This window comes from Poromitra crassiceps (genome assembly GCF_964638095.1).
Source record: "Poromitra crassiceps genome assembly, contig: HAP1_SCAFFOLD_153, whole genome shotgun sequence".
Classification (NCBI taxonomy): Eukaryota; Metazoa; Chordata; class Actinopteri; order Beryciformes; family Melamphaidae; genus Poromitra; species Poromitra crassiceps.
The window spans coordinates 54,434-80,941 of record NW_028152213.1 but is presented as its reverse complement, the minus strand read 5'-3'; positions in this window follow the sequence as shown (position 1 = coordinate 80,941).

Here is a 26,508-nt window from a genome sequence, read left to right as displayed (position 1 = left end):
GGGCTAAAGTATGGCCTTCAAAGTGCTCTACCAGGCTTAAGCACTGCTGTGGCTGTTCTGTTTACATTATGTGCTTTAAAACAAGCTCAGCAACAAGAACAGTGTTTCTCATGAGATGCCTGCTTGGGTCCATGCCTGGACACTTTTGAGTCACAGGATACACCAGTGTGCCACCTCCAAGCACTCAAGCACACTCTCATGGTATCCAAACCATGAAGTCCCCTCCAATGCTCAGGAGGGACTCCTCGTGCACCCCGCGACCCCAGGGTCAAGACAGTGACACCAATACTGGGCCTTCAAACTGAGACTCCTGATTACATTCCTGGCCTTTCAAACTAGGTGTTAAGCCTTGTAACAGGGATATTAAATAAGGGGGCAAAACCAACTTAAATCGTAGGAGAGGTTTATAGTTCCATCTAGTGGTTGAGACAAGGCCTAACATGGCTTTTAAGTGTGTAAGTGGGAGCCAGGCAGGGCTTTTCTGCATGTCAGACATGTCCAATGTTATGCAGTTTAAAAATCAGCATCAAATTGTGGAGACCTGGTTCTGGCCTCCACAGCAAGGTCATACCATGACCTTTGCCAGACATGACTGTACTATGCAGTTAGTCAGCATCAAAGGCCTTGTTATGACCTTTAAGTGAGGGTCTTTGTTGCTTTTAAGTAGTTTAACAACTTTTTGTACACCAGGTTGGTGTTATAATTGTATCCACTGCATCTTCATCATATAGCATTCAAGATTGGGTCCTGGGTGATAGAAAACAGGGGCCTGGCCACTCGGCACAATGTCAGGATCTGGCCGGGTTAGGTTTGGGGGAAAAGTTGTGACCGAGGCTAAAGGCCTCGGTCTATGGCACGCTCTCGATAACACTGCCCTGAGCGTCCCATCACCAGGTCCCTGCTCCCTATGTAACTCCCATGGACGGCTCTCTTGTTACTGAGATGAAGTGAGAAATGGCTCCCCTAAATACCATTTGAAAGACTACGCATACCGCGGCTTGTAACTGTGGTGTATACCAAATAAGTATGCCCTCTGAGAAACAATTAGACTTGTGCCTAGTGTTGGTCTGTTTCTCATAGAGGCCTGTGAGTGACTCCAACACACTTTACCTGTCACCACCGTGACTGTGTGTGTTGTGCCTGAGAGGTAGAGATAGAATGAGAGAACATTGGCTTTTTAGTGGATGTATATCCTTTTAGTAAGAGGATGTATGTCCTTCTTATTGAGTGTGTCTCAACCAATGTTCTAACATTCGCTGAGCTGTGTCTGCTGTCCAGTGAATATTGTCCCCCTGTGTCATAAACTGCTGGGATGGCAACAGGGGTATTGTTCTCAGTCTCTCTCCTATGATGTGGTTCAAGTATTCAAGCATCTCAGCCGATTGATAGGGCAGATGCTGTGAATAATTCACCAGCGGGACCCATATTCTTGCCAGGGGGAAGCGCTCTTGTAAGGCTGTGACCGCTTGAATCATCTGTCTGTGCAGGGTAGATCTGTCTATCCAAGCATGGCAATTAATCCCCACTGCCAGGATGACCTTTGTGACCTCTGCACAGACAGTTGTATGGGTCATAAGAGCAGGAACATGGCCAAAATGGGCACCAGGGTAACTGTCAATCTGCAGTTGGGGGCATCTGAACCTGTGTATGTTTTTCAGGTTCGAATCCCCTAGGAGCAACCACTGTGTGTTAGTGGTTAGAACCCAATCCCTATATTTGTTTGGTGTGGAGGCATGCCTAGTGGGTTTCTGGTTCTTAGGTGGGGCGGTGCGCCACCTGACTGAGCAGGTGTGTTTGACCTCTGCACTATGTACGAGTGAGGTCACAGACCCAGGCCCTACTTCCAGTCTCTGACTCTGTGTTGCAGAGCTGTCACATTCGGACGAGGGTGTGTCACGGTCAGTATGGATGTCTCTCCGAGTAGCATCCCTGACATTAAGCATTAATACTGCTGCAGGCTTATGTATAACTGCTGCTTGTTGTGGGGGCGTAGCGTAACCCACAGATGACACCGCCGCTGTTTCACCTTTAACCTTGGCCTCTATCATGGCCTCAGCTGTTTTTACAGTATGTGACTGCAGTGAGGCCATGGCTTTGTGTGCCCATCTTGTTGCTGTTTCAAAAGGCCCATGCCACTCTGAATCTGTCATATGTGGCATGGTGTTAATCTCAGCCTGCATCCTGGCCATATAGTGGCTCCGCAGGCTCCTTAAAGTAGCCATTTCCCATTGTCTCGCATGTCCCTCTAAGATTTGGTCTAACTCTGGGGTGGGACCAAATGGTCGGACTGCGGCAATGAGTGTTCCAGTAATTTTGCTGATCCCTGGTGGAGGAGCGTCCTGGGTCACAAATGCTAAATGGTGAGAGGCCCTAATAATAGCTAGCATGACCTTAGCTTTGTCCCTATGTTGAGGGTCTGACCCCTCCTCCATGTAATTCCCACTATTGCCTACACACTCAGGCCTATCGTGCCCCTCGGGCGCCTGGTGCTGGTCTGTGGGGAGACGACAGGGCTCTGTAGTATGCCAGTCCCAAGGGCCTGTGTATTGGCCCTCCTCCACACTAAGGTGTCTTTGAGTATCGTCGGCTAGGGCCACAGTATCTTGCTGTGAGGGCTGCCATGGGTAGTATGTCTCATCCCCCCAGTCTGGATTTTGTGACTGGGGGTCGTCCTTAACTATGTCACCCGTATATGGTGGCCTACATTTGGTGCATATATCTGAATAGCAACCAGTGCCATCACATGCAGCCACTAGCCTAGGTGCCGCTGGTGCTCTACCTCTCACTGTCAGGTTCTGTTCGGATTCTGGTCCTGATACGGACTCATCCCTAAACTCTAAAGCCCTGTATGGGCTGGGTTGCTGTTGCCTAGGCTCTATGTTGGACGCCTGGCTGTTGGGAGGCCTCTGTTGCAGTGGATTTTGCTCTGGGCGTATGTTAGGGCTTCTATGAGACACCCTGGGCGGATGTGTAACTACCCTAGACCCCAGGCGTGTGAGTGATCTGCCCCTCTTTTTAGACATAACTGCCCAGGCTTTTTTTGTTTGATGCTGTTTAATGACTGCTATTTATTCAGACAGTCAGGCGTCTCAATGTGGACGCTGTGCAGATTTGTTTGCCGACACGGGCCTACCTGGCTGCTAGTTGCTTCTTTTTTGAAGCACAAAATGGCGTCTCCCCTGCCCCTGCTTGTTCTAGCTCTGGGTCACAGGTGGTCGCACAATTGCAGCTACTCTACCCAGCTTTCTCTGCTAAATTGCCGCTTCTTCTTAGCTCTGATAAGAGCTTTTTTAGCCCTTAGAAGGGCTATTTCTTCTGGTCCTGATAAGGACCTTTTTGCTGCTTGCTCTTGATTTTGGTCCGCGTGTCTTTCTTGAACGCGTCCAATAAGGAACTTAGGTCGTAGAAAATCGTCAACTCAATCTGTAACACGACGCGTTTCGATCATCAAGGATCTCATCAGGTGTTTTCAAGTTGACTGTGATCAAAAAATGTGACTTAGTGGGTCTTCAATGAGGCTTGAGTGAAAAAAGAGCTTTTGCAGCGATGCGGTCTGTTCGGTTGTCTCCAGCACAGTGAGCTCATCGCAGAGCGAGCCGCTTCACTGGCTGGAGGGGCGTGGTTAAGCTCCCACCCCAGAGAAAGTATTTTACTCTGGCACCTAAGTGACGCACTTTCTCATACTATTAACCTCTCATAAAATTTTCTGAATAGAAAATAAATTACTTTGAATAAAAGTAAGTATGAAACAAAAAGAAATGGTTAAAAAATTCCATTCCCTCGACCTTTCGTGGTCTGTTCCAGTTTTGGGGTGCCACCCTGCAAGGTCGGACGCCTGCCATGCCGCCCCTCGCAATACAAGTCCATGCATATCCCTGTGTGTGTTTTGATTGTGAGCCTGTGCCATGGGACAAATCCACCATGTGGTTGAGTCCCCCTTGCATCAGGTGAACAATCAAAATCACACTTAACCACATTCTACATCCTGGCATTTACTGGCCCTCAGCATGTAATGCCTTCTTGGATCAATGTTTGAACACCTCTGGATCACAGGATGCGTAAGTATGTCACCCACAAGCACCCCGGTACACCCTCATGGTGTCCAAACCATGAAGTCCCCATCAATGCTCAGGGGAGACCTCTCACACACCCCATGACCCCAGGGTCAAGACAGTGACAGCAATATTGGGCCTTCAAATTAAGGCATGCTATTACAATTTGATTTCCTCCACTCTAATTGATCTATGTTGTATGTTCAATGTCCCAATTAAATTTAGGGTTAGGCCAGGGTGACAATTTTCTTTAGGGGTAAACTTGGTTCGGTTTAGGGCCTAGATCTAATTAAACGTGAATTGGAGGGGTTAAGGTGTGTATTTATAATAGGATGGGGTTAGTTAACTGCACAATAAGGTGATTGGTTAAGTTCAGGCACTAAAGGGCGTGGTTAGGTTATGGGTTAAGGGATAGGTGATGGTTATGTCTATACAAAATGCCTAGGTTAGGTTTAGGCATATGTGTTTACATGCATAAGCAGTGTTATATTTAGGCTAAAGTACGGCCTTCAAATTGCTCGATTTGGCTTGTCACTGCTATGACTGTCACACAAAACACTAGGCTAGGCATCTGTTATGACATATATAAGCAGTGTTATATTGGGCTAAAGTATGGCCTTCAAAGTGCTCTACCAGGCTTAAGCACTGCTGTGGCTGTTCTGTTTACATTATGTGCTTTAAAACAAGCTCAGCAACAAGAACAGTGTTTCTCATGAGATGCCTGCTTGGGTCCATGCCTGGACACTTTTGAGTCACAGGATACACCAGTGTGCCACCTCCAAGCACTCAAGCACACTCTCATGGTATCCAAACCATGAAGTCCCCTCCAATGCTCAGGAGGGACTCCTCGTGCACCCCGCGACCCCAGGGTCAAGACAGTGACACCAATACTGGGCCTTCAAACTGAGACTCCTGATTACATTCCTGGCCTTTCAAACTAGGTGTTAAGCCTTGTAACAGGGATATTAAATAAGGGGGCAAAACCAACTTAAATCGTAGGAGAGGTTTATAGTTCCATCTAGTGGTTGAGACAAGGCCTAACATGGCTTTTAAGTGTGTAAGTGGGAGCCAGGCAGGGCTTTTCTGCATGTCAGACATGTCCAATGTTATGCAGTTTAAAAATCAGCATCAAATTGTGGAGACCTGGTTCTGGCCTCCACAGCAAGGTCATACCATGACCTTTGCCAGACATGACTGTACTATGCAGTTAGTCAGCATCAAAGGCCTTGTTATGACCTTTAAGTGAGGGTCTTTGTTGCTTTTAAGTAGTTTAACAACTTTTTGTACACCAGGTTGGTGTTATAATTGTATCCACTGCATCTTCATCATATAGCATTCAAGATTGGGTCCTGGGTGATAGAAAACAGGGGCCTGGCCACTCGGCACAATGTCAGGATCTGGCCGGGTTAGGTTTGGGGGAAAAGTTGTGACCGAGGCTAAAGGCCTCGGTCTATGGCACGCTCTCGATAACACTGCCCTGAGCGTCCCATCACCAGGTCCCTGCTCCCTATGTAACTCCCATGGACGGCTCTCTTGTTACTGAGATGAAGTGAGAAATGGCTCCCCTAAATACCATTTGAAAGACTACGCATACCGCGGCTTGTAACTGTGGTGTATACCAAATAAGTGTGCCCTCTGAGAAACAATTAGACTTGTGCCTAGTGTTGGTCTGTTTCTCATAGAGGCCTGTGAGTGACTCCAACACACTTTACCTGTCACCACCGTGACTGTGTGTGTTGTGCCTGAGAGGTAGAGATAGAATGAGAGAACATTGGCTTTTTAGTGGATGTATATCCTTTTAGTAAGAGGATGTATGTCCTTCTTATTGAGTGTGTCTCAACCAATGTTCTAACATTCGCTGAGCTGTGTCTGCTGTCCAGTGAATATTGTCCCCCTGTGTCATAAACTGCTGGGATGGCAACAGGGGTATTGTTCTCAGTCTCTCTCCTATGATGTGGTTCAAGTATTCAAGCATCTCAGCCGATTGATAGGGCAGATGCTGTGAATAATTCACCAGCGGGACCCATATTCTTGCCAGGGGGAAGCGCTCTTGTAAGGCTGTGACCGCTTGAATCATCTGTCTGTGCAGGGTAGATCTGTCTATCCAAGCATGGCAATTAATCCCCACTGCCAGGATGACCTTTGTGACCTCTGCACAGACAGTTGTATGGGTCATAAGAGCAGGAACATGGCCAAAATGGGCACCAGGGTAACTGTCAATCTGCAGTTGGGGGCATCTGAACCTGTGTATGTTTTTCAGGTTCGAATCCCCTAGGAGCAACCACTGTGTGTTAGTGGTTAGAACCCAATCCCTATATTTGTTTGGTGTGGAGGCATGCCTAGTGGGTTTCTGGTTCTTAGGTGGGGCGGTGCGCCACCTGACTGAGCAGGTGTGTTTGACCTCTGCACTATGTACGAGTGAGGTCACAGACCCAGGCCCTACTTCCAGTCTCTGACTCTGTGTTGCAGAGCTGTCACATTCGGACGAGGGTGTGTCACGGTCAGTATGGATGTCTCTCCGAGTAGCATCCCTGACATTAAGCATTAATACTGCTGCAGGCTTATGTATAACTGCTGCTTGTTGTGGGGGCGTAGCGTAACCCACAGATGACACCGCCGCTGTTTCACCTTTAACCTTGGCCTCTATCATGGCCTCAGCTGTTTTTACAGTATGTGACTGCAGTGAGGCCATGGCTTTGTGTGCCCATCTTGTTGCTGTTTCAAAAGGCCCATGCCACTCTGAATCTGTCATATGTGGCATGGTGTTAATCTCAGCCTGCATCCTGGCCATATAGTGGCTCCGCAGGCTCCTTAAAGTAGCCATTTCCCATTGTCTCGCATGTCCCTCTAAGATTTGGTCTAACTCTGGGGTGGGACCAAATGGTCGGACTGCGGCAATGAGTGTTCCAGTAATTTTGCTGATCCCTGGTGGAGGAGCGTCCTGGGTCACAAATGCTAAATGGTGAGAGGCCCTAATAATAGCTAGCATGACCTTAGCTTTGTCCCTATGTTGAGGGTCTGACCCCTCCTCCATGTAATTCCCACTATTGCCTACACACTCAGGCCTATCGTGCCCCTCGGGCGCCTGGTGCTGGTCTGTGGGGAGACGACAGGGCTCTGTAGTATGCCAGTCCCAAGGGCCTGTGTATTGGCCCTCCTCCACACTAAGGTGTCTTTGAGTATCGTCGGCTAGGGCCACAGTATCTTGCTGTGAGGGCTGCCATGGGTAGTATGTCTCATCCCCCCAGTCTGGATTTTGTGACTGGGGGTCGTCCTTAACTATGTCACCCGTATATGGTGGCCTACATTTGGTGCATATATCTGAATAGCAACCAGTGCCATCACATGCAGCCACTAGCCTAGGTGCCGCTGGTGCTCTACCTCTCACTGTCAGGTTCTGTTCGGATTCTGGTCCTGATACGGACTCATCCCTAAACTCTAAAGCCCTGTATGGGCTGGGTTGCTGTTGCCTAGGCTCTATGTTGGACGCCTGGCTGTTGGGAGGCCTCTGTTGCAGTGGATTTTGCTCTGGGCGTATGTTAGGGCTTCTATGAGACACCCTGGGCGGATGTGTAACTACCCTAGACCCCAGGCGTGTGAGTGATCTGCCCCTCTTTTTAGACATAACTGCCCAGGCTTTTTTTGTTTGATGCTGTTTAATGACTGCTATTTATTCAGACAGTCAGGCGTCTCAATGTGGACGCTGTGCAGATTTGTTTGCCGACACGGGCCTACCTGGCTGCTAGTTGCTTCTTTTTTGAAGCACAAAATGGCGTCTCCCCTGCCCCTGCTTGTTCTAGCTCTGGGTCACAGGTGGTCGCACAATTGCAGCTACTCTACCCAGCTTTCTCTGCTAAATTGCCGCTTCTTCTTAGCTCTGATAAGAGCTTTTTTAGCCCTTAGAAGGGCTATTTCTTCTGGTCCTGATAAGGACCTTTTTGCTGCTTGCTCTTGATTTTGGTCCGCGTGTCTTTCTTGAACGCGTCCAATAAGGAACTTAGGTCGTAGAAAATCGTCAACTCAATCTGTAACACGACGCGTTTCGATCATCAAGGATCTCATCAGGTGTTTTCAAGTTGACTGTGATCAAAAAATGTGACTTAGTGGGTCTTCAATGAGGCTTGAGTGAAAAAAGAGCTTTTGCAGCGATGCGGTCTGTTCGGTTGTCTCCAGCACAGTGAGCTCATCGCAGAGCGAGCCGCTTCACTGGCTGGAGGGGCGTGGTTAAGCTCCCACCCCAGAGAAAGTATTTTACTCTGGCACCTAAGTGACGCACTTTCTCATACTATTAACCTCTCATAAAATTTTCTGAATAGAAAATAAATTACTTTGAATAAAAGTAAGTATGAAACAAAAAGAAATGGTTAAAAAATTCCATTCCCTCGACCTTTCGTGGTCTGTTCCAGTTTTGGGGTGCCACCCTGCAAGGTCGGACGCCTGCCATGCCGCCCCTCGCAATACAAGTCCATGCATATCCCTGTGTGTGTTTTGATTGTGAGCCTGTGCCATGGGACAAATCCACCATGTGGTTGAGTCCCCCTTGCATCAGGTGAACAATCAAAATCACACTTAACCACATTCTACATCCTGGCATTTACTGGCCCTCAGCATGTAATGCCTTCTTGGATCAATGTTTGAACACCTCTGGATCACAGGATGCGTAAGTATGTCACCCACAAGCACCCCGGTACACCCTCATGGTGTCCAAACCATGAAGTCCCCATCAATGCTCAGGGGAGACCTCTCACACACCCCATGACCCCAGGGTCAAGACAGTGACAGCAATATTGGGCCTTCAAATTAAGGCATGCTATTACAATTTGATTTCCTCCACTCTAATTGATCTATGTTGTATGTTCAATGTCCCAATTAAATTTAGGGTTAGGCCAGGGTGACAATTTTCTTTAGGGGTAAACTTGGTTCGGTTTAGGGCCTAGATCTAATTAAACGTGAATTGGAGGGGTTAAGGTGTGTATTTATAATAGGATGGGGTTAGTTAACTGCACAATAAGGTGATTGGTTAAGTTCAGGCACTAAAGGGCGTGGTTAGGTTATGGGTTAAGGGATAGGTGATGGTTATGTCTATACAAAATGCCTAGGTTAGGTTTAGGCATATGTGTTTACATGCATAAGCAGTGTTATATTTAGGCTAAAGTACGGCCTTCAAATTGCTCGATTTGGCTTGTCACTGCTATGACTGTCACACAAAACACTAGGCTAGGCATCTGTTATGACATATATAAGCAGTGTTATATTGGGCTAAAGTATGGCCTTCAAAGTGCTCTACCAGGCTTAAGCACTGCTGTGGCTGTTCTGTTTACATTATGTGCTTTAAAACAAGCTCAGCAACAAGAACAGTGTTTCTCATGAGATGCCTGCTTGGGTCCATGCCTGGACACTTTTGAGTCACAGGATACACCAGTGTGCCACCTCCAAGCACTCAAGCACACTCTCATGGTATCCAAACCATGAAGTCCCCTCCAATGCTCAGGAGGGACTCCTCGTGCACCCCGCGACCCCAGGGTCAAGACAGTGACACCAATACTGGGCCTTCAAACTGAGACTCCTGATTACATTCCTGGCCTTTCAAACTAGGTGTTAAGCCTTGTAACAGGGATATTAAATAAGGGGGCAAAACCAACTTAAATCGTAGGAGAGGTTTATAGTTCCATCTAGTGGTTGAGACAAGGCCTAACATGGCTTTTAAGTGTGTAAGTGGGAGCCAGGCAGGGCTTTTCTGCATGTCAGACATGTCCAATGTTATGCAGTTTAAAAATCAGCATCAAATTGTGGAGACCTGGTTCTGGCCTCCACAGCAAGGTCATACCATGACCTTTGCCAGACATGACTGTACTATGCAGTTAGTCAGCATCAAAGGCCTTGTTATGACCTTTAAGTGAGGGTCTTTGTTGCTTTTAAGTAGTTTAACAACTTTTTGTACACCAGGTTGGTGTTATAATTGTATCCACTGCATCTTCATCATATAGCATTCAAGATTGGGTCCTGGGTGATAGAAAACAGGGGCCTGGCCACTCGGCACAATGTCAGGATCTGGCCGGGTTAGGTTTGGGGGAAAAAAAGGGTTTAGGGTTAGGGTTAGGGTTAGGGTAGGGTTAGGGTTAGGGTTAGGGTTAGGGTTAGGGTTAGGGTTAGGGTTAGGGTTAGGGTTAGGGTTAGGGTTAGGTTTGGGGGAAAAGTTGTGACCGAGGCTAAAGGCCTCGGTCTATGGCACGCTCTCGATAACACTGCCCTGAGCGTCCCATCACCAGGTCCCTGCTCCCTATGTAACTCCCATGGACGGCTCTCTTGTTACTGAGATGAAGTGAGAAATGGCTCCCCTAAATACCATTTGAAAGACTACGCATACCGCGGCTTGTAACTGTGGTGTATACCAAATAAGTGTGCCCTCTGAGAAACAATTAGACTTGTGCCTAGTGTTGGTCTGTTTCTCATAGAGGCCTGTGAGTGACTCCAACACACTTTACCTGTCACCACCGTGACTGTGTGTGTTGTGCCTGAGAGGTAGAGATAGAATGAGAGAACATTGGCTTTTTAGTGGATGTATATCCTTTTAGTAAGAGGATGTATGTCCTTCTTATTGAGTGTGTCTCAACCAATGTTCTAACATTCGCTGAGCTGTGTCTGCTGTCCAGTGAATATTGTCCCCCTGTGTCATAAACTGCTGGGATGGCAACAGGGGTATTGTTCTCAGTCTCTCTCCTATGATGTGGTTCAAGTATTCAAGCATCTCAGCCGATTGATAGGGCAGATGCTGTGAATAATTCACCAGCGGGACCCATATTCTTGCCAGGGGGAAGCGCTCTTGTAAGGCTGTGACCGCTTGAATCATCTGTCTGTGCAGGGTAGATCTGTCTATCCAAGCATGGCAATTAATCCCCACTGCCAGGATGACCTTTGTGACCTCTGCACAGACAGTTGTATGGGTCATAAGAGCAGGAACATGGCCAAAATGGGCACCAGGGTAACTGTCAATCTGCAGTTGGGGGCATCTGAACCTGTGTATGTTTTTCAGGTTCGAATCCCCTAGGAGCAACCACTGCGTGTTAGTGGTTAGAACCCAATCCCTATATTTGTTTGGTGTGGAGGCATGCCTAGTGGGTTTCTGGTTCTTAGGTGGGGCGGTGCGCCACCTGACTGAGCAGGTGTGTTTGACCTCTGCACTATGTACGAGTGAGGTCACAGACCCAGGCCCTACTTCCAGTCTCTGACTCTGTGTTGCAGAGCTGTCACATTCGGACGAGGGTGTGTCACGGTCAGTATGGATGTCTCTCCGAGTAGCATCCCTGACATTAAGCATTAATACTGCTGCAGGCTTATGTATAACTGCTGCTTGTTGTGGGGGCGTAGCGTAACCCACAGATGACACCGCCGCTGTTTCACCTTTAACCTTGGCCTCTATCATGGCCTCAGCTGTTTTTACAGTATGTGACTGCAGTGAGGCCATGGCTTTGTGTGCCCATCTTGTTGCTGTTTCAAAAGGCCCATGCCACTCTGAATCTGTCATATGTGGCATGGTGTTAATCTCAGCCTGCATCCTGGCCATATAGTGGCTCCGCAGGCTCCTTAAAGTAGCCATTTCCCATTGTCTCGCATGTCCCTCTAAGATTTGGTCTAACTCTGGGGTGGGACCAAATGGTCGGACTGCGGCAATGAGTGTTCCAGTAATTTTGCTGATCCCTGGTGGAGGAGCGTCCTGGGTCACAAATGCTAAATGGTGAGAGGCCCTAATAATAGCTAGCATGACCTTAGCTTTGTCCCTATGTTGAGGGTCTGACCCCTCCTCCATGTAATTCCCACTATTGCCTACACACTCAGGCCTATCGTGCCCCTCGGGCGCCTGGTGCTGGTCTGTGGGGAGACGACAGGGCTCTGTAGTATGCCAGTCCCAAGGGCCTGTGTATTGGCCCTCCTCCACACTAAGGTGTCTTTGAGTATCGTCGGCTAGGGCCACAGTATCTTGCTGTGAGGGCTGCCATGGGTAGTATGTCTCATCCCCCCAGTCTGGATTTTGTGACTGGGGGTCGTCCTTAACTATGTCACCCGTATATGGTGGCCTACATTTGGTGCATATATCTGAATAGCAACCAGTGCCATCACATGCAGCCACTAGCCTAGGTGCCGCTGGTGCTCTACCTCTCACTGTCAGGTTCTGTTCGGATTCTGGTCCTGATACGGACTCATCCCTAAACTCTAAAGCCCTGTATGGGCTGGGTTGCTGTTGCCTAGGCTCTATGTTGGACGCCTGGCTGTTGGGAGGCCTCTGTTGCAGTGGATTTTGCTCTGGGCGTATGTTAGGGCTTCTATGAGACACCCTGGGCGGATGTGTAACTACCCTAGACCCCAGGCGTGTGAGTGATCTGCCCCTCTTTTTAGACATAACTGCCCAGGCTTTTTTTGTTTGATGCTGTTTAATGACTGCTATTTATTCAGACAGTCAGGCGTCTCAATGTGGACGCTGTGCAGATTTGTTTGCCGACACGGGCCTACCTGGCTGCTAGTTGCTTCTTTTTTGAAGCACAAAATGGCGTCTCCCCTGCCCCTGCTTGTTCTAGCTCTGGGTCACAGGTGGTCGCACAATTGCAGCTACTCTACCCAGCTTTCTCTGCTAAATTGCCGCTTCTTCTTAGCTCTGATAAGAGCTTTTTTAGCCCTTAGAAGGGCTATTTCTTCTGGTCCTGATAAGGACCTTTTTGCTGCTTGCTCTTGATTTTGGTCCGCGTGTCTTTCTTGAACGCGTCCAATAAGGAACTTAGGTCGTAGAAAATCGTCAACTCAATCTGTAACACGACGCGTTTCGATCATCAAGGATCTCATCAGGTGTTTTCAAGTTGACTGTGATCAAAAAATGTGACTTAGTGGGTCTTCAATGAGGCTTGAGTGAAAAAAGAGCTTTTGCAGCGATGCGGTCTGTTCGGTTGTCTCCAGCACAGTGAGCTCATCGCAGAGCGAGCCGCTTCACTGGCTGGAGGGGCGTGGTTAAGCTCCCACCCCAGAGAAAGTATTTTACTCTGGCACCTAAGTGACGCACTTTCTCATACTATTAACCTCTCATAAAATTTTCTGAATAGAAAATAAATTACTTTGAATAAAAGTAAGTATGAAACAAAAAGAAATGGTTAAAAAATTCCATTCCCTCGACCTTTCGTGGTCTGTTCCAGTTTTGGGGTGCCACCCTGCAAGGTCGGACGCCTGCCATGCCGCCCCTCGCAATACAAGTCCATGCATATCCCTGTGTGTGTTTTGATTGTGAGCCTGTGCCATGGGACAAATCCACCATGTGGTTGAGTCCCCCTTGCATCAGGTGAACAATCAAAATCACACTTAACCACATTCTACATCCTGGCATTTACTGGCCCTCAGCATGTAATGCCTTCTTGGATCAATGTTTGAACACCTCTGGATCACAGGATGCGTAAGTATGTCACCCACAAGCACCCCGGTACACCCTCATGGTGTCCAAACCATGAAGTCCCCATCAATGCTCAGGGGAGACCTCTCACACACCCCATGACCCCAGGGTCAAGACAGTGACAGCAATATTGGGCCTTCAAATTAAGGCATGCTATTACAATTTGATTTCCTCCACTCTAATTGATCTATGTTGTATGTTCAATGTCCCAATTAAATTTAGGGTTAGGCCAGGGTGACAATTTTCTTTAGGGGTAAACTTGGTTCGGTTTAGGGCCTAGATCTAATTAAACGTGAATTGGAGGGGTTAAGGTGTGTATTTATAATAGGATGGGGTTAGTTAACTGCACAATAAGGTGATTGGTTAAGTTCAGGCACTAAAGGGCGTGGTTAGGTTATGGGTTAAGGGATAGGTGATGGTTATGTCTATACAAAATGCCTAGGTTAGGTTTAGGCATATGTGTTTACATGCATAAGCAGTGTTATATTTAGGCTAAAGTACGGCCTTCAAATTGCTCGATTTGGCTTGTCACTGCTATGACTGTCACACAAAACACTAGGCTAGGCATCTGTTATGACATATATAAGCAGTGTTATATTGGGCTAAAGTATGGCCTTCAAAGTGCTCTACCAGGCTTAAGCACTGCTGTGGCTGTTCTGTTTACATTATGTGCTTTAAAACAAGCTCAGCAACAAGAACAGTGTTTCTCATGAGATGCCTGCTTGGGTCCATGCCTGGACACTTTTGAGTCACAGGATACACCAGTGTGCCACCTCCAAGCACTCAAGCACACTCTCATGGTATCCAAACCATGAAGTCCCCTCCAATGCTCAGGAGGGACTCCTCGTGCACCCCGCGACCCCAGGGTCAAGACAGTGACACCAATACTGGGCCTTCAAACTGAGACTCCTGATTACATTCCTGGCCTTTCAAACTAGGTGTTAAGCCTTGTAACAGGGATATTAAATAAGGGGGCAAAACCAACTTAAATCGTAGGAGAGGTTTATAGTTCCATCTAGTGGTTGAGACAAGGCCTAACATGGCTTTTAAGTGTGTAAGTGGGAGCCAGGCAGGGCTTTTCTGCATGTCAGACATGTCCAATGTTATGCAGTTTAAAAATCAGCATCAAATTGTGGAGACCTGGTTCTGGCCTCCACAGCAAGGTCATACCATGACCTTTGCCAGACATGACTGTACTATGCAGTTAGTCAGCATCAAAGGCCTTGTTATGACCTTTAAGTGAGGGTCTTTGTTGCTTTTAAGTAGTTTAACAACTTTTTGTACACCAGGTTGGTGTTATAATTGTATCCACTGCATCTTCATCATATAGCATTCAAGATTGGGTCCTGGGTGATAGAAAACAGGGGCCTGGCCACTCGGCACAATGTCAGGATCTGGCCGGGTTAGGTTTGGGGGAAAAGTTGTGACCGAGGCTAAAGGCCTCGGTCTATGGCACGCTCTCGATAACACTGCCCTGAGCGTCCCATCACCAGGTCCCTGCTCCCTATGTAACTCCCATGGACGGCTCTCTTGTTACTGAGATGAAGTGAGAAATGGCTCCCCTAAATACCATTTGAAAGACTACGCATACCGCGGCTTGTAACTGTGGTGTATACCAAATAAGTATGCCCTCTGAGAAACAATTAGACTTGTGCCTAGTGTTGGTCTGTTTCTCATAGAGGCCTGTGAGTGACTCCAACACACTTTACCTGTCACCACCGTGACTGTGTGTGTTGTGCCTGAGAGGTAGAGATAGAATGAGAGAACATTGGCTTTTTAGTGGATGTATATCCTTTTAGTAAGAGGATGTATGTCCTTCTTATTGAGTGTGTCTCAACCAATGTTCTAACATTCGCTGAGCTGTGTCTGCTGTCCAGTGAATATTGTCCCCCTGTGTCATAAACTGCTGGGATGGCAACAGGGGTATTGTTCTCAGTCTCTCTCCTATGATGTGGTTCAAGTATTCAAGCATCTCAGCCGATTGATAGGGCAGATGCTGTGAATAATTCACCAGCGGGACCCATATTCTTGCCAGGGGGAAGCGCTCTTGTAAGGCTGTGACCGCTTGAATCATCTGTCTGTGCAGGGTAGATCTGTCTATCCAAGCATGGCAATTAATCCCCACTGCCAGGATGACCTTTGTGACCTCTGCACAGACAGTTGTATGGGTCATAAGAGCAGGAACATGGCCAAAATGGGCACCAGGGTAACTGTCAATCTGCAGTTGGGGGCATCTGAACCTGTGTATGTTTTTCAGGTTCGAATCCCCTAGGAGCAACCACTGTGTGTTAGTGGTTAGAACCCAATCCCTATATTTGTTTGGTGTGGAGGCATGCCTAGTGGGTTTCTGGTTCTTAGGTGGGGCGGTGCGCCACCTGACTGAGCAGGTGTGTTTGACCTCTGCACTATGTACGAGTGAGGTCACAGACCCAGGCCCTACTTCCAGTCTCTGACTCTGTGTTGCAGAGCTGTCACATTCGGACGAGGGTGTGTCACGGTCAGTATGGATGTCTCTCCGAGTAGCATCCCTGACATTAAGCATTAATACTGCTGCAGGCTTATGTATAACTGCTGCTTGTTGTGGGGGCGTAGCGTAACCCACAGATGACACCGCCGCTGTTTCACCTTTAACCTTGGCCTCTATCATGGCCTCAGCTGTTTTTACAGTATGTGACTGCAGTGAGGCCATGGCTTTGTGTGCCCATCTTGTTGCTGTTTCAAAAGGCCCATGCCACTCTGAATCTGTCATATGTGGCATGGTGTTAATCTCAGCCTGCATCCTGGCCATATAGTGGCTCCGCAGGCTCCTTAAAGTAGCCATTTCCCATTGTCTCGCATGTCCCTCTAAGATTTGGTCTAACTCTGGGGTGGGACCAAATGGTCGGACTGCGGCAATGAGTGTTCCAGTAATTTTGCTGATCCCTGGTGGAGGAGCGTCCTGGGTCACAAATGCTAAATGGTGAGAGGCCCTAATAATAGCTAGCATGACCTTAGCTTTGTCCCTATGTTGAGGGTCTGACCCCTCCTCCATGTAATTCCCACTATTGCCTACACACTCAGGCCTATCGTGCCCCTCGGGCGCCTGGTGCTGGTCTGTGGGGAGACGACAGGGCTCTGTAGTATGCCAGTCCCAAGGGCCTGTGTATTGGCCCTCCTCCACACTAAGGTGTCTTTGAGTATCGTCGGCTAGGGCCACAGTATCTTGCTGTGAGGGCTGCCATGGGTAGTATGTCTCATCCCCCCAGTCTGGATTTTGTGACTGGGGGTCGTCCTTAACTATGTCACCCGTATATGGTGGCCTACATTTGGTGCATATATCTGAATAGCAACCAGTGCCATCACATGCAGCCACTAGCCTAGGTGCCGCTGGTGCTCTACCTCTCACTGTCAGGTTCTGTTCGGATTCTGGTCCTGATACGGACTCATCCCTAAACTCTAAAGCCCTGTATGGGCTGGGTTGCTGTTGCCTAGGCTCTATGTTGGACGCCTGGCTGTTGGGAGGCCTCTGTTGCAGTGGATTTTGCTCTGGGCGTATGTTAGGGCTTCTATGAGACACCCTGGGCGGATGTGTAACTACCCTAGACCCCAGGCGTGTGAGTGATCTGCCCCTCTTTTTAGACATAACTGCCCAGGCTTTTTTTGTTTGATGCTGTTTAATGACTGCTATTTATTCAGACAGTCAGGCGTCTCAATGTGGACGCTGTGCAGATTTGTTTGCCGACACGGGCCTACCTGGCTGCTAGTTGCTTCTTTTTTGAAGCACAAAATGGCGTCTCCCCTGCCCCTGCTTGTTCTAGCTCTGGGTCACAGGTGGTCGCACAATTGCAGCTACTCTACCCAGCTTTCTCTGCTAAATTGCCGCTTCTTCTTAGCTCTGATAAGAGCTTTTTTAGCCCTTAGAAGGGCTATTTCTTCTGGTCCTGATAAGGACCTTTTTGCTGCTTGCTCTTGATTTTGGTCCGCGTGTCTTTCTTGAACGCGTCCAATAAGGAACTTAGGTCGTAGAAAATCGTCAACTCAATCTGTAACACGACGCGTTTCGATCATCAAGGATCTCATCAGGTGTTTTCAAGTTGACTGTGATCAAAAAATGTGACTTAGTGGGTCTTCAATGAGGCTTGAGTGAAAAAAGAGCTTTTGCAGCGATGCGGTCTGTTCGGTTGTCTCCAGCACAGTGAGCTCATCGCAGAGCGAGCCGCTTCACTGGCTGGAGGGGCGTGGTTAAGCTCCCACCCCAGAGAAAGTATTTTACTCTGGCACCTAAGTGACGCACTTTCTCATACTATTAACCTCTCATAAAATTTTCTGAATAGAAAATAAATTACTTTGAATAAAAGTAAGTATGAAACAAAAAGAAATGGTTAAAAAATTCCATTCCCTCGACCTTTCGTGGTCTGTTCCAGTTTTGGGGTGCCACCCTGCAAGGTCGGACGCCTGCCATGCCGCCCCTCGCAATACAAGTCCATGCATATCCCTGTGTGTGTTTTGATTGTGAGCCTGTGCCATGGGACAAATCCACCATGTGGTTGAGTCCCCCTTGCATCAGGTGAACAATCAAAATCACACTTAACCACATTCTACATCCTGGCATTTACTGGCCCTCAGCATGTAATGCCTTCTTGGATCAATGTTTGAACACCTCTGGATCACAGGATGCGTAAGTATGTCACCCACAAGCACCCCGGTACACCCTCATGGTGTCCAAACCATGAAGTCCCCATCAATGCTCAGGGGAGACCTCTCACACACCCCATGACCCCAGGGTCAAGACAGTGACAGCAATATTGGGCCTTCAAATTAAGGCATGCTATTACAATTTGATTTCCTCCACTCTAATTGATCTATGTTGTATGTTCAATGTCCCAATTAAATTTAGGGTTAGGCCAGGGTGACAATTTTCTTTAGGGGTAAACTTGGTTCGGTTTAGGGCCTAGATCTAATTAAACGTGAATTGGAGGGGTTAAGGTGTGTATTTATAATAGGATGGGGTTAGTTAACTGCACAATAAGGTGATTGGTTAAGTTCAGGCACTAAAGGGCGTGGTTAGGTTATGGGTTAAGGGATAGGTGATGGTTATGTCTATACAAAATGCCTAGGTTAGGTTTAGGCATATGTGTTTACATGCATAAGCAGTGTTATATTTAGGCTAAAGTACGGCCTTCAAATTGCTCGATTTGGCTTGTCACTGCTATGACTGTCACACAAAACACTAGGCTAGGCATCTGTTATGACATATATAAGCAGTGTTATATTGGGCTAAAGTATGGCCTTCAAAGTGCTCTACCAGGCTTAAGCACTGCTGTGGCTGTTCTGTTTACATTATGTGCTTTAAAACAAGCTCAGCAACAAGAACAGTGTTTCTCATGAGATGCCTGCTTGGGTCCATGCCTGGACACTTTTGAGTCACAGGATACACCAGTGTGCCACCTCCAAGCACTCAAGCACACTCTCATGGTATCCAAACCATGAAGTCCCCTCCAATGCTCAGGAGGGACTCCTCGTGCACCCCGCGACCCCAGGGTCAAGACAGTGACACCAATACTGGGCCTTCAAACTGAGACTCCTGATTACATTCCTGGCCTTTCAAACTAGGTGTTAAGCCTTGTAACAGGGATATTAAATAAGGGGGCAAAACCAACTTAAATCGTAGGAGAGGTTTATAGTTCCATCTAGTGGTTGAGACAAGGCCTAACATGGCTTTTAAGTGTGTAAGTGGGAGCCAGGCAGGGCTTTTCTGCATGTCAGACATGTCCAATGTTATGCAGTTTAAAAATCAGCATCAAATTGTGGAGACCTGGTTCTGGCCTCCACAGCAAGGTCATACCATGACCTTTGCCAGACATGACTGTACTATGCAGTTAGTCAGCATCAAAGGCCTTGTTATGACCTTTAAGTGAGGGTCTTTGTTGCTTTTAAGTAGTTTAACAACTTTTTGTACACCAGGTTGGTGTTATAATTGTATCCACTGCATCTTCATCATATAGCATTCAAGATTGGGTCCTGGGTGATAGAAAACAGGGGCCTGGCCACTCGGCACAATGTCAGGATCTGGCCGGGTTAGGTTTGGGGGAAAAGTTGTGACCGAGGCTAAAGGCCTCGGTCTATGGCACGCTCTCGATAACACTGCCCTGAGCGTCCCATCACCAGGTCCCTGCTCCCTATGTAACTCCCATGGACGGCTCTCTTGTTACTGAGATGAAGTGAGAAATGGCTCCCCTAAATACCATTTGAAAGACTACGCATACCGCGGCTTGTAACTGTGGTGTATACCAAATAAGTATGCCCTCTGAGAAACAATTAGACTTGTGCCTAGTGTTGGTCTGTTTCTCATAGAGGCCTGTGAGTGACTCCAACACACTTTACCTGTCACCACCGTGACTGTGTGTGTTGTGCCTGAGAGGTAGAGATAGAATGAGAGAACATTGGCTTTTTAGTGGATGTATATCCTTTTAGTAAGAGGATGTATGTCCTTCTTATTGAGTGTGTCTCAACCAATGTTCTAACATTCGCTGAGCTGTGTCTGCTGTCCAGTGAATATTGTCCCCCTGTGTCATAAACTGCTGGGATGGCAACAGGGGTATTGTTCTCAGTCTCTCTCCTATGATGTGGTTCAAGTATTCAAGCATCTCAGCCGATTGATAGGGCAGATGCTGTGAATAATTCACCAGCGGGACCCATATTCTTGCCAGGGGGAAGCGCTCTTGTAAGGCTGTGACCGCTTGAATCATCTGTCTGTGCAGGGTAGATCTGTCTATCCAAGCATGGCAATTAATCCCCACTGCCAGGATGACCTTTGTGACCTCTGCACAGACAGTTGTATGGGTCATAAGAGCAGGAACATGGCCAAAATGGGCACCAGGGTAACTGTCAATCTGCAGTTGGGGGCATCTGAACCTGTGTATGTTTTTCAGGTTCGAATCCCCTAGGAGCAACCACTGTGTGTTAGTGGTTAGAACCCAATCCCTATATTTGTTTGGTGTGGAGGCATGCCTAGTGGGTTTCTGGTTCTTAGGTGGGGCGGTGCGCCACCTGACTGAGCAGGTGTGTTTGACCTCTGCACTATGTACGAGTGAGGTCACAGACCCAGGCCCTACTTCCAGTCTCTGACTCTGTGTTGCAGAGCTGTCACATTCGGACGAGGGTGTGTCACGGTCAGTATGGATGTCTCTCCGAGTAGCATCCCTGACATTAAGCATTAATACTGCTGCAGGCTTATGTATAACTGCTGCTTGTTGTGGGGGCGTAGCGTAACCCACAGATGACACCGCCGCTGTTTCACCTTTAACCTTGGCCTCTATCATGGCCTCAGCTGTTTTTACAGTATGTGACTGCAGTGAGGCCATGGCTTTGTGTGCCCATCTTGTTGCTGTTTCAAAAGGCCCATGCCACTCTGAATCTGTCATATGTGGCATGGTGTTAATCTCAGCCTGCATCCTGGCCATATAGTGGCTCCGCAGGCTCCTTAAAGTAGCCATTTCCCATTGTCTCGCATGTCCCTCTAAGATTTGGTCTAACTCTGGGGTGGGACCAAATGGTCGGACTGCGGCAATGAGTGTTCCAGTAATTTTGCTGATCCCTGGTGGAGGAGCGTCCTGGGTCACAAATGCTAAATGGTGAGAGGCCCTAATAATAGCTAGCATGACCTTAGCTTTGTCCCTATGTTGAGGGTCTGACCCCTCCTCCATGTAATTCCCACTATTGCCTACACACTCAGGCCTATCGTGCCCCTCGGGCGCCTGGTGCTGGTCTGTGGGGAGACGACAGGGCTCTGTAGTATGCCAGTCCCAAGGGCCTGTGTATTGGCCCTCCTCCACACTAAGGTGTCTTTGAGTATCGTCGGCTAGGGCCACAGTATCTTGCTGTGAGGGCTGCCATGGGTAGTATGTCTCATCCCCCCAGTCTGGATTTTGTGACTGGGGGTCGTCCTTAACTATGTCACCCGTATATGGTGGCCTACATTTGGTGCATATATCTGAATAGCAACCAGTGCCATCACATGCAGCCACTAGCCTAGGTGCCGCTGGTGCTCTACCTCTCACTGTCAGGTTCTGTTCGGATTCTGGTCCTGATACGGACTCATCCCTAAACTCTAAAGCCCTGTATGGGCTGGGTTGCTGTTGCCTAGGCTCTATGTTGGACGCCTGGCTGTTGGGAGGCCTCTGTTGCAGTGGATTTTGCTCTGGGCGTATGTTAGGGCTTCTATGAGACACCCTGGGCGGATGTGTAACTACCCTAGACCCCAGGCGTGTGAGTGATCTGCCCCTCTTTTTAGACATAACTGCCCAGGCTTTTTTTGTTTGATGCTGTTTAATGACTGCTATTTATTCAGACAGTCAGGCGTCTCAATGTGGACGCTGTGCAGATTTGTTTGCCGACACGGGCCTACCTGGCTGCTAGTTGCTTCTTTTTTGAAGCACAAAATGGCGTCTCCCCTGCCCCTGCTTGTTCTAGCTCTGGGTCACAGGTGGTCGCACAATTGCAGCTACTCTACCCAGCTTTCTCTGCTAAATTGCCGCTTCTTCTTAGCTCTGATAAGAGCTTTTTTAGCCCTTAGAAGGGCTATTTCTTCTGGTCCTGATAAGGACCTTTTTGCTGCTTGCTCTTGATTTTGGTCCGCGTGTCTTTCTTGAACGCGTCCAATAAGGAACTTAGGTCGTAGAAAATCGTCAACTCAATCTGTAACACGACGCGTTTCGATCATCAAGGATCTCATCAGGTGTTTTCAAGTTGACTGTGATCAAAAAATGTGACTTAGTGGGTCTTCAATGAGGCTTGAGTGAAAAAAGAGCTTTTGCAGCGATGCGGTCTGTTCGGTTGTCTCCAGCACAGTGAGCTCATCGCAGAGCGAGCCGCTTCACTGGCTGGAGGGGCGTGGTTAAGCTCCCACCCCAGAGAAAGTATTTTACTCTGGCACCTAAGTGACGCACTTTCTCATACTATTAACCTCTCATAAAATTTTCTGAATAGAAAATAAATTACTTTGAATAAAAGTAAGTATGAAACAAAAAGAAATGGTTAAAAAATTCCATTCCCTCGACCTTTCGTGGTCTGTTCCAGTTTTGGGGTGCCACCCTGCAAGGTCGGACGCCTGCCATGCCGCCCCTCGCAATACAAGTCCATGCATATCCCTGTGTGTGTTTTGATTGTGAGCCTGTGCCATGGGACAAATCCACCATGTGGTTGAGTCCCCCTTGCATCAGGTGAACAATCAAAATCACACTTAACCACATTCTACATCCTGGCATTTACTGGCCCTCAGCATGTAATGCCTTCTTGGATCAATGTTTGAACACCTCTGGATCACAGGATGCGTAAGTATGTCACCCACAAGCACCCCGGTACACCCTCATGGTGTCCAAACCATGAAGTCCCCATCAATGCTCAGGGGAGACCTCTCACACACCCCATGACCCCAGGGTCAAGACAGTGACAGCAATATTGGGCCTTCAAATTAAGGCATGCTATTACAATTTGATTTCCTCCACTCTAATTGATCTATGTTGTATGTTCAATGTCCCAATTAAATTTAGGGTTAGGCCAGGGTGACAATTTTCTTTAGGGGTAAACTTGGTTCGGTTTAGGGCCTAGATCTAATTAAACGTGAATTGGAGGGGTTAAGGTGTGTATTTATAATAGGATGGGGTTAGTTAACTGCACAATAAGGTGATTGGTTAAGTTCAGGCACTAAAGGGCGTGGTTAGGTTATGGGTTAAGGGATAGGTGATGGTTATGTCTATACAAAATGCCTAGGTTAGGTTTAGGCATATGTGTTTACATGCATAAGCAGTGTTATATTTAGGCTAAAGTACGGCCTTCAAATTGCTCGATTTGGCTTGTCACTGCTATGACTGTCACACAAAACACTAGGCTAGGCATCTGTTATGACATATATAAGCAGTGTTATATTGGGCTAAAGTATGGCCTTCAAAGTGCTCTACCAGGCTTAAGCACTGCTGTGGCTGTTCTGTTTACATTATGTGCTTTAAAACAAGCTCAGCAACAAGAACAGTGTTTCTCATGAGATGCCTGCTTGGGTCCATGCCTGGACACTTTTGAGTCACAGGATACACCAGTGTGCCACCTCCAAGCACTCAAGCACACTCTCATGGTATCCAAACCATGAAGTCCCCTCCAATGCTCAGGAGGGACTCCTCGTGCACCCCGCGACCCCAGGGTCAAGACAGTGACACCAATACTGGGCCTTCAAACTGAGACTCCTGATTACATTCCTGGCCTTTCAAACTAGGTGTTAAGCCTTGTAACAGGGATATTAAATAAGGGGGCAAAACCAACTTAAATCGTAGGAGAGGTTTATAGTTCCATCTAGTGGTTGAGACAAGGCCTAACATGGCTTTTAAGTGTGTAAGTGGGAGCCAGGCAGGGCTTTTCTGCATGTCAGACATGTCCAATGTTATGCAGTTTAAAAATCAGCATCAAATTGTGGAGACCTGGTTCTGGCCTCCACAGCAAGGTCATACCATGACCTTTGCCAGACATGACTGTACTATGCAGTTAGTCAGCATCAAAGGCCTTGTTATGACCTTTAAGTGAGGGTCTTTGTTGCTTTTAAGTAGTTTAACAACTTTTTGTACACCAGGTTGGTGTTATAATTGTATCCACTGCATCTTCATCATATAGCATTCAAGATTGGGTCCTGGGTGATAGAAAACAGGGGCCTGGCCACTCGGCACAATGTCAGGATCTGGCCGGGTTAGGTTTGGGGGAAAAGTTGTGACCGAGGCTAAAGGCCTCGGTCTATGGCACGCTCTCGATAACACTGCCCTGAGCGTCCCATCACCAGGTCCCTGCTCCCTATGTAACTCCCATGGACGGCTCTCTTGTTACTGAGATGAAGTGAGAAATGGCTCCCCTAAATACCATTTGAAAGACTACGCATACCGCGGCTTGTAACTGTGGTGTATACCAAATAAGTATGCCCTCTGAGAAACAATTAGACTTGTGCCTAGTGTTGGTCTGTTTCTCATAGAGGCCTGTGAGTGACTCCAACACACTTTACCTGTCACCACCGTGACTGTGTGTGTTGTGCCTGAGAGGTAGAGATAGAATGAGAGAACATTGGCTTTTTAGTGGATGTATATCCTTTTAGTAAGAGGATGTATGTCCTTCTTATTGAGTGTGTCTCAACCAATGTTCTAACATTCGCTGAGCTGTGTCTGCTGTCCAGTGAATATTGTCCCCCTGTGTCATAAACTGCTGGGATGGCAACAGGGGTATTGTTCTCAGTCTCTCTCCTATGATGTGGTTCAAGTATTCAAGCATCTCAGCCGATTGATAGGGCAGATGCTGTGAATAATTCACCAGCGGGACCCATATTCTTGCCAGGGGGAAGCGCTCTTGTAAGGCTGTGACCGCTTGAATCATCTGTCTGTGCAGGGTAGATCTGTCTATCCAAGCATGGCAATTAATCCCCACTGCCAGGATGACCTTTGTGACCTCTGCACAGACAGTTGTATGGGTCATAAGAGCAGGAACATGGCCAAAATGGGCACCAGGGTAACTGTCAATCTGCAGTTGGGGGCATCTGAACCTGTGTATGTTTTTCAGGTTCGAATCCCCTAGGAGCAACCACTGTGTGTTAGTGGTTAGAACCCAATCCCTATATTTGTTTGGTGTGGAGGCATGCCTAGTGGGTTTCTGGTTCTTAGGTGGGGCGGTGCGCCACCTGACTGAGCAGGTGTGTTTGACCTCTGCACTATGTACGAGTGAGGTCACAGACCCAGGCCCTACTTCCAGTCTCTGACTCTGTGTTGCAGAGCTGTCACATTCGGACGAGGGTGTGTCACGGTCAGTATGGATGTCTCTCCGAGTAGCATCCCTGACATTAAGCATTAATACTGCTGCAGGCTTATGTATAACTGCTGCTTGTTGTGGGGGCGTAGCGTAACCCACAGATGACACCGCCGCTGTTTCACCTTTAACCTTGGCCTCTATCATGGCCTCAGCTGTTTTTACAGTATGTGACTGCAGTGAGGCCATGGCTTTGTGTGCCCATCTTGTTGCTGTTTCAAAAGGCCCATGCCACTCTGAATCTGTCATATGTGGCATGGTGTTAATCTCAGCCTGCATCCTGGCCATATAGTGGCTCCGCAGGCTCCTTAAAGTAGCCATTTCCCATTGTCTCGCATGTCCCTCTAAGATTTGGTCTAACTCTGGGGTGGGACCAAATGGTCGGACTGCGGCAATGAGTGTTCCAGTAATTTTGCTGATCCCTGGTGGAGGAGCGTCCTGGGTCACAAATGCTAAATGGTGAGAGGCCCTAATAATAGCTAGCATGACCTTAGCTTTGTCCCTATGTTGAGGGTCTGACCCCTCCTCCATGTAATTCCCACTATTGCCTACACACTCAGGCCTATCGTGCCCCTCGGGCGCCTGGTGCTGGTCTGTGGGGAGACGACAGGGCTCTGTAGTATGCCAGTCCCAAGGGCCTGTGTATTGGCCCTCCTCCACACTAAGGTGTCTTTGAGTATCGTCGGCTAGGGCCACAGTATCTTGCTGTGAGGGCTGCCATGGGTAGTATGTCTCATCCCCCCAGTCTGGATTTTGTGACTGGGGGTCGTCCTTAACTATGTCACCCGTATATGGTGGCCTACATTTGGTGCATATATCTGAATAGCAACCAGTGCCATCACATGCAGCCACTAGCCTAGGTGCCGCTGGTGCTCTACCTCTCACTGTCAGGTTCTGTTCGGATTCTGGTCCTGATACGGACTCATCCCTAAACTCTAAAGCCCTGTATGGGCTGGGTTGCTGTTGCCTAGGCTCTATGTTGGACGCCTGGCTGTTGGGAGGCCTCTGTTGCAGTGGATTTTGCTCTGGGCGTATGTTAGGGCTTCTATGAGACACCCTGGGCGGATGTGTAACTACCCTAGACCCCAGGCGTGTGAGTGATCTGCCCCTCTTTTTAGACATAACTGCCCAGGCTTTTTTTGTTTGATGCTGTTTAATGACTGCTATTTATTCAGACAGTCAGGCGTCTCAATGTGGACGCTGTGCAGATTTGTTTGC